This window comes from Crocuta crocuta, unplaced genomic scaffold (assembly GCF_008692635.1).
Source record: "Crocuta crocuta isolate KB4526 unplaced genomic scaffold, BGI_CrCroc_1.0 scaffold346, whole genome shotgun sequence".
Taxonomy (NCBI): domain Eukaryota; kingdom Metazoa; phylum Chordata; class Mammalia; order Carnivora; family Hyaenidae; genus Crocuta; species Crocuta crocuta.
Genome location: NW_027527957.1, coordinates 406,181 through 418,823, shown reverse-complemented (window position 1 = coordinate 418,823; position 12,643 = coordinate 406,181). Strand labels below are relative to the sequence as shown.

At 39.0% G+C, this 12,643-nt stretch overlaps 1 pseudogene; it reads left to right on the top strand.

Moving 5' to 3' along the window:
* The first annotated feature begins 594 nt into the window (after window positions 1-594).
* On the top strand, window positions 595-10,956 carry LOC144222238 (uncharacterized; annotated as a pseudogene).
* The last annotated feature ends 1,687 nt before the right edge of the window (window positions 10,957-12,643 follow it).

Here is a 12,643-nt window from a genome sequence, read left to right as displayed (position 1 = left end):
CCACGGGTCAGTTATCTGGAATGTTTTCATCATAGAGTGATAGCTTTTCTGTCATAATGTTGTTCACAATTATATAATTTTTTTAATGTTTATTTTTGGAGAGAGAGAGTAGGAGAAGGGCAGAGAGAGCAGGAGACACAGAATCTGAAGCAGGCACAGAGCCTGATGTGGGGCTCAAACTCATGAATCTCAAAATCATGACCTGAGCTGAAGTCAGACACTTGACCAACTGAACCACCCAGGTGTCCGACATTTCTAGACTTGTTTATATTTCTAGACTTTTATCATCCCAGTTTTGTTTACGTGACTATACATTTATCTCCTTTCTGTTCTAGAAAACCTTTCACATTGCTACTATGGACACTGAAAATAAAACAAGATGAAATGACAAACACATTATGCCAATGAAGAAAATGGATTCAAAGAAAATGAGAATAGGGACAAAATGCAGACATCAGGAAGATGCTACTGAGTGAATTCCTTAAGATTTTTTTTCACTGCTTCAAGAGGGCCCTGAGTTGGGCCCTGCATTTTTCAGTAGGTAATTAGAGGATAAGAATAATCATTTGCTTAGAAGAAGTTCAATTACTCTCGATGCTAAGACTGGCAGTGACATCTCCCATGAGTCTTCCTAAAGAAGAAATGCAATTTAATGAGCAAAATCCTTGCAGCATCCTTATCTGGTATGGACACGGTATAGATGTGGCTGCCTCTACTTGTCTAGAGTTGAATCCAGCCTCTGTACATAGCCCTGGCTAGCTATGTGGCCACAGGAAACTTATTTAACTTCCACATTTAGCATTTGTAAAGTGTGTCCACCTCATCGGCTGAGGTGAGGGGTAAATAAGGCAACGTAAATAAAATGCCCAGCACAACAACTGGCACAAGAAAAGTGCTCTATACCTTTTAGATCTTCTTAATCTGTGGTTACGTGGGGAATGCAAAGACACTTCAATGGGAGCTCAAATAACTGGGGTTACAAAGGTAATTTGATGTAAGAATAAATAATGCGAAGCAGTGCGGTCTTGAAGGCATGGTTTTAAACACATACACACACAATTTTGATTTTTATCAGTTCCCTGGCTCCTTTCTACATCGTAATTTTAGCCTAAGTGTCTGGCTTATGTTGAAGCAAGTTTAGCATTTTGTTTCACAAACTCCCAGGTTGGCTATGAGAATGAGAATTTGCAAAATAGCTGGCTGGCTCTGTCAAGTGCTGAGAAGGGATTCGAGGAGTTCCCAAAGTCAGCAAAGATGTGGATCAAGAGATAATTCGGACCAGCTAAGTAGACAATAAATGAATCCTTTTATTGTTTTATTCCCCTTTCTACAAATCATTTCCTCATTTTAAGTAAAGAAGGAAATAGAAGGCTGAGAACTTTGGCTGGAAATGGCTTTTTCAAAGCATTTCTCACAAGTGAGAAGAGGAACTGAGGGTTGCCAGCTTCTGTAGGAAGAGCTGTGTAGCCACTACCACACAGAGATGAAAGAGCCACATTTTCCTAAGTATTTTTCTGTGATTGGAGTTACAAAGAGTGATGAATTTAAAAGGTCAGCAGTTGATGCTTGTTTTTAGTGTCGTTCTGGCTGGGAAATGGCATGTTCAGAGACTGGAACTCTGACAAGTCAATTCTNAAAAAAAAAAAAAAAAAAAAATCAGAGCCCAAATGTCAAATGGATGAAAAAGGTGACAGATCTGTTAAGTTGACTGAACAGTCAATTTGGTGTATCAAAACCTGCTAACCCATTAGACAATGTCTTAAATAGATCTCGTTTTAACTTCTGAAACTGTATAATATGAGTGACTTTAATTTTCTTTCTCTTCTCAGAGTGTGAAATAACATAAAAGTTATTACCTATATTTTTCTCCCCTTTATATTGTTCATGTCAGGTGTATTACTCGATATGCTTCATGTTATTTACTTTAGTCATATCTCTGGTTCTTTTTAAGACAGTTTTAAGAGCTTTTTGCTCTCAGAGGATCCTACTCCTTTTTTTCATTTTTTTCTCATCTGAAGAAAACACGACATAATGAAGACACTACTATACAATTAGCTATAATATGAATATGTTCAAGTAATGTATCTTCAATTGTTTCATATTTCTTCTTCTGGACAAACTTAGTGATGACGCTTTAAAAACTTTTTGTTTTAATCAGTAGAAACATTTCTGGAAGTAAAAAAGTTTCTCATCAACCCAATATGCAAAGCTGAATCCTCTTATTGAAAGTAGAGGTCTTCCTGTTCTGCCAGCCTCTCCTTCCTCCTGCCTTTTGGTACATTCCCGATGGTGTCTGCAATGAGCCTCTAGGGCAATGATTCTCAAAGCGCCGTCCATGGAACACAGGTGGTCCCTAATGGCCCATGGGTGACTCATAGGAATTTAGGTGATGTAGGATGAGAACATGAAATATTTGCCCACATACATGTCATAAATTTGAAACAAAGCAATAAATGATGATTTTTGTAACAGAAATGTCTTTATGTTCTGAATAATCACTATTTTTTTCAAAGATAGTATATGTTCCACAGCCTCTGAATTAGTCAATTTGTTTAAATGACTTATATTCACATCATTTCTGTATTATTCTTTGCTTATTAATAATCCTATTTTCTTATTGTTGAGACCAGACCATAGTGCTGGATATATGCTGAATTTGCAAAATTGATCAACAATTTAAAAATGCTTTTCTGAAGTATTAAATTAATGACAGAATAATGGTACCATTGCTGCAATTAAAAGTATTTATAGTCATCAAGAATGAAGAAAACTATAGTTTCGTTATGGAATGTGAATCTGTTGCTACTGGGACAAGTGAAATTACAATCATAATGATTTCTAAAAATAACCAAAGAGGAAAGCTAACTTGGAGACATGGTCATGAATTTTAGAAAATCAGCCTTTATTAGATCAATGCACCAGTTGATCTTGGTCTCTAGCGTGTTGTCTGCTATAGACCTTTTTCTTTTTAAAAATTATTTATTTATTTTGGGAGAGAGAGCGAGCGAGCACATGCGCGCAAGCATGAGCGAAGGAGGGACAGTCAGAGCGGGAGAGACAGAATCCCAAACAGGTTCCTCACTGTCAGTGTAGAGCTCGATGTGGGGCTCGAACTCACGAACTGTGGAATCATGACCTGAGTGGAGATCTAGAATCAGACGCTTAACCATCTGAGCCACCCAGGTGCCCCTGTTACAGAAATTTTTCAAATCGTTGAAGGAACCCACAATTTTATATGATTTTGAAAGCTATTCAGTGAAATCTCTGACAAGTGAATTGTTTCCATAAAAAGGAAAAAATAAAAAAAAAATAAATGCATCATCAGCAGAATGAAGAATAGGCTAAAAGTAGATTCAAAATTTAGTTCATGTGTTAAAAACATGTATAAGATATTTGTTAGCTGAAAAGTTTCTGAAATCATCCTCAGACTTGGAGAGAAATCATAATAAACACTTTCCGGAACTATTTTATCACAAAATGTAAGTGGCATACTCTGAGAGAGAAATTAATATAATATGTCCGTAAAAGCAGGCATTTGTTTTAAATTGGGTACCATAATTAATATGCAGATTATGAATCAGTTTTGAGCACAAGCATGCCCTGGAAATATTTGGTCCCTCACCACCACAGTAAAGTGAGTCAAATAAATTTCTTGGTTTCCAGTACCTACAAAAGTTATTTTCATAATACACTGTAGTCTATTAAGTGTGTAATAGCATTATGCCTAACAAAAATGTGCATACCTTAATTAGAAATAGTTTATTGCTAAAAAAATGCTAACATCATCTGAACTTTCATAGAGATGTAATCTTTTTGCTGGTAGAGGGGTTGATGCTGATGGCTGGTGACACATCAGGGTGGTGGCTGCTGAAGGTTGGGATGACTGCGGCAATTTCTTCAAATAAGACAATAATGTAGATTTTTTCATTGATTGAGTCTCCCTTTCTCTGCAGCATGCGATGCTGTTTGGTAGCATTTTATCGACAGTAGAACTTCTTTACAAATTGGAGTCAATCCTTTCAAATCCTGCTGCTGCTTTATCAACTATATATAATATTCTGAATACTTTGATGTCATTTCAACAATCATCACGGCATTTTTCCAGGAGTAGATTTCATGTCAAGAAACTACTTTCTTTGCTCAGCCATGAGAGACAACTCCTCATCCGTTCAAGTTTGATCGTGAGATCGCAGCAATCCAGGCCCATCTCCAGGCTCCACTTCTAAGTCTAGTTCTCTTACTATTCCCACCACATCTGCAGTTGATTCCTCCACTGAAGTCTTGAACCCCGCAAAATCATCCATGAGGATTGGAATCAACTTCTTCCAAAGTCCTGTTAATGTTGATATTTTGATCTCTTTCATGAATCACAAATACTCTAAATGACATCTGGGATGGGTGAATCCTTTCCAGAAGGTTTTTGGTGGACTTTCCCAGATCTGTTAGAGGAATTACTATCTATGGCAGCTATATAGCCTTACAAAATGTATTTCTTTAAAAAAAACACTTGAATTTAAGAGTCTCTTATGGTTTGCCTCCCTCCCTCTCTGTTTGTAACTATTATTTCCCCTACCCTTCCCCATAGTCTTTTATTAAGTTTCTCAAGATCCACATATGAGTGAAAACATAGGATATCTCTTCTTCTTTGATTGACTTATTTCACTCAGCATAATACCTTCCAGTTCTGTCCATGTTGCTGCGAATGGCATAATTTCATTCCTTTTCATTGCCAAGTAGTATTCTATTGTATATATAAACCACATTTTATCCATTCATCAGTAGATGGACACTTAGGCACTTTCCATAATCTAGCTGTTATTGAAAGTGCTGCTATAACAAATTGAAGGTGGATGAAGGGGCAGGGAAGAGGGGAAAATGGGTGATGGGCACTGAGGAGGGCACTTGTTGGGATGAGCACTGGTGTTGTAGGTAAGTGATGAACTATGGGAATCTACCCTAAAAACCAAGAGCACACTTTACACACTGTATCTTAGCCAATTTGACAATAAATTATATTTTTAAAAAGAGTTTAAAGTTTAAATGACTCTTTTATCCATGGACTGAACAATGGATGTTGTGTTAGCAGGCATGAAAACAACATTAATCTCACTATCCGTCTCCATCAGAGCTCTTGGGTAACCAGATGTATTGTCAATGAGCTGTTATATTTTGAAAAGAATCTTTTTTCCTAAGCAGTTGGTCTCAACAGTGAGCTTAAAATATTCAGTAATTATGTTGTAAACAGATGTACTATCATCCAGGTTTTGCTGTTCCATTTACAGAGCACAGGTGGAATAGATTCATCATAATTCTTAAAGGCCCTGGGATTTTCAGAATGGCAAATGAGCACTGTCTTCAACTAAAAGTCACTAGCTGCATTAGCTTCTAAGAAAAGAGTCAGCTTGTTCTTTGAAGACTTAAAATCACACACTGACTTCTCCTTTCTTGTGCAAGATGTCAACTTCTTCCTATAGAAAGTTGTGTGCATTGTAAATCTGTTGGTTAGTGTAGCCACCCTTATTAATTATCTGAGCTAGATCTTCTGGATAACTTGCTGTGGCTTCTATATCAGCACTTACTGCCTTACCCTGAACTTCGATGTTATGGAGATAGCTTCTTTCCTGAAACCTCAGGAACCAACCTCTGCTGGCTTCCAACTTTTCTTCTGCAGCTTCCTCACCTCTCTTAGTCTTCCTAGAATTGAAGATTTAGGACCTTCCTCTCGATCAGCCTGTGGCTTGAAGAAATGTTGTGATTGCTTTGCTTTGATCTTCTATCCAGACCACTGAAACTTTGTCTGTATCAGCAATAAGAATGTTTCATTTTCTTATCATTTGTGTGTTCACTGGAGTAGAAGTTTTAATTTCCTTCAAGAACTTTTCCTTTGCATTCACAAGTTGGCTAACTGGTGCAAGGGGCCTAGCTTTCAGCCTATCTTGGCTTTTGACGTACCTTCCTCCCTAAGCTGAAACATTTTTAGCTTTTGGTTTGAAATGAGAGATGTATGATGCTTCCTTTTACTTCAACACTTAGAAGCCATGGTGGACTTATTAATTGACCTAATATCAACATCTTTCTATCTAACGGAGTAGGGAGGTCCAAGGAGAATGAGAGAGATGGGGGGAAGGCTGGTCAGTGGATCAGCCAGAATATACACACATTTATTAAATTTGCCATCCACTAAATTTGTGGAGCCCCAAAACAAGTGAAATAGTAACATCAAAGATCATTCATTGATCACAGATCACTTTAACAAATATAATAATAATGAAAAAGTTTGAAATATTGTGAAATTACCAAAATGTGACAGAGACATGAAGTGAGCATACATCGTTGGAAAAATGGCACTAACAGACTTCCTTGATGCAGGATTAACACAAATCTTAGATTTGTTAAAAAAAAAAAAAAGCCGAATCTGTGAAGTACAATACAGTGAAGCACAATAGAATGAGGTAGGTCCATATGCATGTAGCATGTATATGAAGGAGAGAAGTTTAATAATTTTTTTAATCATTAAAACCTCTTTGTGATGGTTAATTTTATGGGTCAACTTGATTGGGTGTACGTTACAGTCATACATTATTGTATGCTTATCAGAGTGTTTTCGAATATTAACATTTAGGTTGACAGACTAAATAAAGTAGATTTTCTTCCCCAATATGGATGAACCACAACCCATCAGTTGAAGACCTGAAGAGCACAAAAAGGCTGACCTTTCCCTGAGCAAGAGAGAATTCTTTCTGCCTGACTGCCTTTGAACTGGGATATCAGCTTTTTCCAGGCTTTGGACTCAAATTGAAACATCAACTCTTCCTGAATATGAAGCCTGCCAGCCTTCAGAGCGGAATTGTATCACTGGCTTTCCTCGGTCTCCTGCTCACCGACTCGCCCTTCAGGTCTTAGGACTTGTGCCAGATTCCACAGCTGTGTGAGCCAATTCCTTATAATAATTCTCTTTCTGTCCCTTTCTAAGATATATATGTAATCTAATATTTCATATATGTATTATGTATTATTAGCTCTATTTCTATGAAGAACCCCCACTAATATACATTTTTGGCACCAAAAATGATTCTAGAGAAACAGAACTTTAAGGATGAGTTTTCTGAATTGGTTCTGGGGTTTCTGGGATTGACTCTCTAATGTGGTTAGATTTAAAAATGCTAATGACTCTCTTTCTAATAGTAAAGAGATCACAAATAGTCTATGGTATGATCTGGCAATAGAGATATGCAAAATATTATCATTTGATACTGTAATCAGACACTTATAAGAAGCAAGTATCTGGGTGACTATGTGTAATTATTGTTGGATATTTTTATCAAACAAATGAATATAATGAGGTTGGCTAATGTCTCTGGTCAGAATAGTGAAAGAAAAGGATGAGCTCAGAGACACAAATTCCCAGCTTAGTTGCATAAGTGACCTTAAAGTTTCTGTTTATTCCTCTTAAGGAGACCCTTACCTCGTAGAGCCGCAGGGTGAGACTGATGATTCCAACCCAGAATCTCACCTGGCTACTGGTTGAATTACAATCCAAGTTTAAATCCCAATTTTTTCAGTGTGTTTACTTGTAAAGTAAGAATACTGATGGAAAAAGAGTGGGATCCCAAAAGTTGGAATAGAAACATTCAGGAAGACTCTGATGAAACTGAGGAAGTTGATCCCCTAAAGTTTGATGAGCCTTCTTTGTTAATTAAAAAGGCCTCTACACCTTGACTGAGGGGATTAACTCTGCGTTACCTGAAGAAACTGTAGTGGCTTTCTCTGAAGTAGTTTCCATGCAAGACATTGCTGATTCTCCTCAGGACAACCCCCACCAACCATCTTTGTTTCTAGACCCATAATTAGACTCAAGTCCCAGCAAGGCTTCTAAGGATGAGGTACAAAGTGTGAGTCACACAGAGGTGTGCCATACTTTCAAAGAACTGTTTGAGCTTTCTAATTTCTACAGACAAATGTGCAGAACATTTGTGGGAATGGATATTAAGGGTCTGGGATAATGGCCGAAGAACTGTTAAGTTGGATCAGGCTGAATTTATTGACATTCATCAGATGTCTGACAAGCAGACATTCTGCATTTAATATTGTAGCTCAAGGAGGTAAATGGGGTCAAACAGCTTGTTGCTGAAACATGGACTAAAAGGTGGACCACAGTGAGTGAGTTAGAAATACCTGAACTGCCTTTGTTGAATATAGAGGAGAAATTCAAATTCTAGGGAATTAAGACCCATTCACCCACTCTGGGAGGGTCCAGAAGTCATACCTTTCACCACTTCTGTGAGTAATATATTTGTGAGGGGAGTCCCATCATCCTTGAAGAGCTCTGTGACCATTCTTCTCTGTAAGACACATCTCATGGTGTGAATGGAGGACACCGAACTGGGAAACCTAAATGCACAGTACTGGATCCCTGTGTCATAGGGGTCAAGCGGCAGCACTTAATCACCAAGGCAAGATGATTGTGGTTAGTGTAATGGAGGGAAGAATGAAAAGAGCAACCAGAATAGTCTGATTCACACAGATCTAAGGACCTAGTCGGGCATGGTGTTCCTAGAAGTAAAATAGATAGAAAGCTTATGAAATTTTTACCTGATATTTATGAGCAGAAAAATTCTAGTTTAAGTGAACAAGTCTAATCTGACTCATGAAAACAGAGTATGGTCCTTCAACAAATTATCAGACTTGAGCCAGACCCAAAACCCCTTGAATGAAGAGAAGACCAAATCCCCTTGAGGAAGGACCCTAGAACACTGCCAAAAATTTACACTATTAATTTTTCTCCAGCCTTCTCCAAGGGGACCTACAGCCTTTTTCCAGGGTAACTGTATACTGAGGAAAAGGAAATAACCAGACATTTCAGGAACTACTAGATACTGATTCTGATTTGATTCCAAGAGACAAAACATCACTGTGGTCTACTAGTAGGGGCTTATGGAGGTCAGGTGATGCATGGAATTTTAACTCCTGTCCATCTCACAGTAGGTCTAGTGGGTCCCCAAACTCATCCTGTGATTATTTTTCCTGTTCCATAATGCATCATTAGAATAGACATACTTAGCTGACATAAACTCCATATTCGTTTTCTGACCTGTGGAGTAAAGGCTATCCTGGTGGGACAGACCAAGTGGAATCCATTAGAACTGTCTCTACCATGGAAAATAGTAAATCAAAAGCAACACCGCCCCCCCGGAGGGATTGCAGAGATTAGTGCCATAATCAAGGACTTGAAAGACGCAGGAGTGGTAATGCCTACCACATCTACCTTCAACTTGCCTGTTTGGCCTGTGCAGAAGACAGGTGAATCTTGGAGAATGACAGTGGATTTTCATAAGCTTAACCAGGTGGTGACTCCAATTGCAGCTGCCGTACCAAGTGTGGTTTCATTGCTTGATCAAATTAGCACACCTCCTGGTACTGGATATGCAACTATTAATCCGGCAAATGCTTTCTCTCCATACCTGTCCATGAGGTCCACCAGCAGCAATTTGGTTTCAGTTGTCAAGGTCAACACTACCTCTTCACTGTCCTATCATAGAGGTATATCATTCTCTAGCCCTGCATTATAATTTAGCTCACAAGAAACTTGATAGCCTTTTTTTCCCATAAGATATTAAATGGCATCATGCTGCTTGGACCTACTGAGCAAGAAATAACAACTACTCTAGTCTTATTGGTAAAATATTTGCATGTCAGAGTGTAGAAAGTGAATCCCACAAAAAATACAGGAATGTTCTACCTCAGTGAAATTTCTGGGGATCCAGTGGTGTGAGGCAGTTGGGATATCCCTTTTCATTTGTTTTGTTTTAGAGAGAGAGTGTGCACATGTGTGTGAGCGGAGGGGAGGCAGAGAGCAAGGGAGAGAGTGGATCTCAAGCAGGTTCCATGCCCAGTGCAGAGCCCAACACGGGGCTGGATCTCATAATTGTGTGATCATGACTTGAGCTGAATTTATGAGTCAGACACTTAACCAATTGAGCAACCCAGGCGACCCTAAATATATCCCTTTTAAGATCAAGAATAAGTTGTTGCTTCTGGTCTCTTCTACGGCAAGAAAAGATTCAAGGCCTAGTGGCCTCTTTGGGTTTCAGAAGCAACATGGTGTTCATTTGGGTCTGTTACTCTGGCTCATTTATTTGGTGATCCATAAAGATGCTAGTTTTGAGTGAAGCCAAGAATAAGGGAAGGTTCTGCAACAGATCAGGCTATTGTACAAGCTGCTTTGCCACTTCATAGAGATGCTGTTTGGAGTCCCTGTAGGTGAATTGCATCATGGGTCCTTAGGATTTTGGAGCAAAGCCCTGTCATCTTTCACAGCTAATTACTCTTCTTTTGAGAAACACCTCTTAGACTGCTCTTAGGACTTGGTAGAGATTGAATGCTTTACTGTCCACCACCAAGTTGTCATGTGATCATCATGAACTGTGTATTATGATCCACCAAGCCATAAAGTTGGTGCACAGCAGCACTTCATCATCTCATAGAAGTGATACATACATGATTAAGATTTATTGGGTTCTGAAGGCACAATAAAGTTACATGAAGAAGTGGCCCAAATATCCATGGTCCCCACTCCAACTATACTACCTTCTCTCTTCTAAGCCTTCATGCATGGCCTCATGGGGCTTTCCCTGTGATCAGCTGAACAGGAAGAGGGGACTCAGGCCTAGTTTACAGATAGTTCAGCATGATATGTAGTCACCACATGAAAGTGGATAGTTATAGCACTACTGTCTCTTCCCTTTCTGGGACATCCTGAAGGACAGCAGTGAAGTGAAATCCTCCCAGTGGGTGGAACTCCAAGTAGTGCGCCTGGCTGCCCACCTTACTTGAAAGGAGAAATGGTTAGACATGTGATTATATACCAATGCATGAGCTGTTGCCAATGGTTCAGTTGAATGGTCAGAGACTTGGAAGGAACATGATTAGAAAATTAGTGACGGGGAAACCTGGTGAAGAGATATGTGGAAAGACTTCTCAGAATGGACTTACAGAATGCCTTATCTACTGCCATGGTGTTCCACACTGCATTGCCTCTGATCAAAGAACTCGCCTCACAGAAAATGAGCCTATGCTCATAAAATTCACTGGTCTTACCATATTCCCACCATCCTCAAAGAAGCTGACTTGACAGAAGGTTGGAATGGCCATTGAAGACTCAATTGCAGTGCCAGCTTGATGGCTATATCTCCTAGAGCTGGGGCAAAGTTTTCCACAAGGCTGCATGCTCTCTGAATCATTGTCCAATATATGGTGCTGTTTCTCGATAGCCAGGATTCATGGGTCCAGGAATCAACGGGTGGAAACGGGAGTGGCATCATTTATCATTACTCTTGGTGATTCACAGCAAAAGTTTTGCTTCCTGTTCACACGACCTTATTATGCTCTGCTGGCCTAGAGGTCTGAGTTCCAGAGGGAGGAATGCTTCCACCAGGAGACACAATGGTTTCATTGAACTGAACGTTAAGACTGAAGCCTGGATATTTTGGACTCTTCAGGCCTCTGAATAGTCACTGTGCTGACTGGAGTGACTGATCCTGACCACCTTGAAGAAATTGGTGTACTACTCCACAATAGGGGTAAGGGAGAGTATGACTACATTTCTTGATGTTACCATGCCCTGTGGTTAAGGTCCGTGAAAAACTACAACACATTCCAGGCAGGACTGCCAATGACCCAGACCCTTCAGGAATGAAAGTTCCAGTTACCCCAACAGGTAAAGAGCCATGCCCAGCTGAAAGACTTGATTAAGACAAAAGGAATATAGAATAAATAATAACCAGGTATGACCATATGATCAGTTATAGAAATGAAGACTATAATTGTCATGAGTATTTTCCCCTTATTTTGTGAATATATTTGTATATATACATATTCTATATTACAAGGAATATATTTATGTATATACATGCAAAAAATAATTCACAACAAAATATTCACAATATATATAGAGAACATCTTTGTTTTCTCTTATTCCCTTATCGTGTAACATAAGATGCATTGACGTGATATCATAGTATTTAAGTATTGTTAATTTGTATCATGGTATTAAGTTACAAGAAGACTGAACATCACTCAAAGATTTGCCTCTTCTTTTGTGGAAGGAGTTCACGCATACTTGGTTGTATGCAGGATAGTTGTATCATGTTAGGATTGTGACCTATTATTGTATATATTTGGAGATTAAGCATAGTTTAATCTCCAAATAATTTTGGACATGTGTCTGAGGCCAAGTTGACAAGGGGTGCACTTGTGATTAATTTTGTGTGTCAACTTGCCTGCGCCTGGAGTGCCTAGCTATTTAGTCAAATGTTATTCTGGGTGTTTCTGTGAGACTGGTTTGGATAAGATTAACAAGTAAATTAGCAGTCTGAGTAAAGCAGAGTGCCTTTCCTAATGTGATTGGGCTTCATTCAATCATTTGAAAGCCTGAATAGAACAAAAAGGCTGACACTCCCTGGAGGAAGAGAGGATTCTCCCTGCCTGAGTGCCTTTGAACTGGAACATTGGCTTTCTTCCTGCTTTCAGTCTTGAACTGAAATATCCTGGGTCTCCGTCTGCCAACTCACCCTGTAGATCTTGGAACTTCAGACTCCATAATCATGTATATATACATCCTATTGGCCCTGCTCCTCTGGAGACG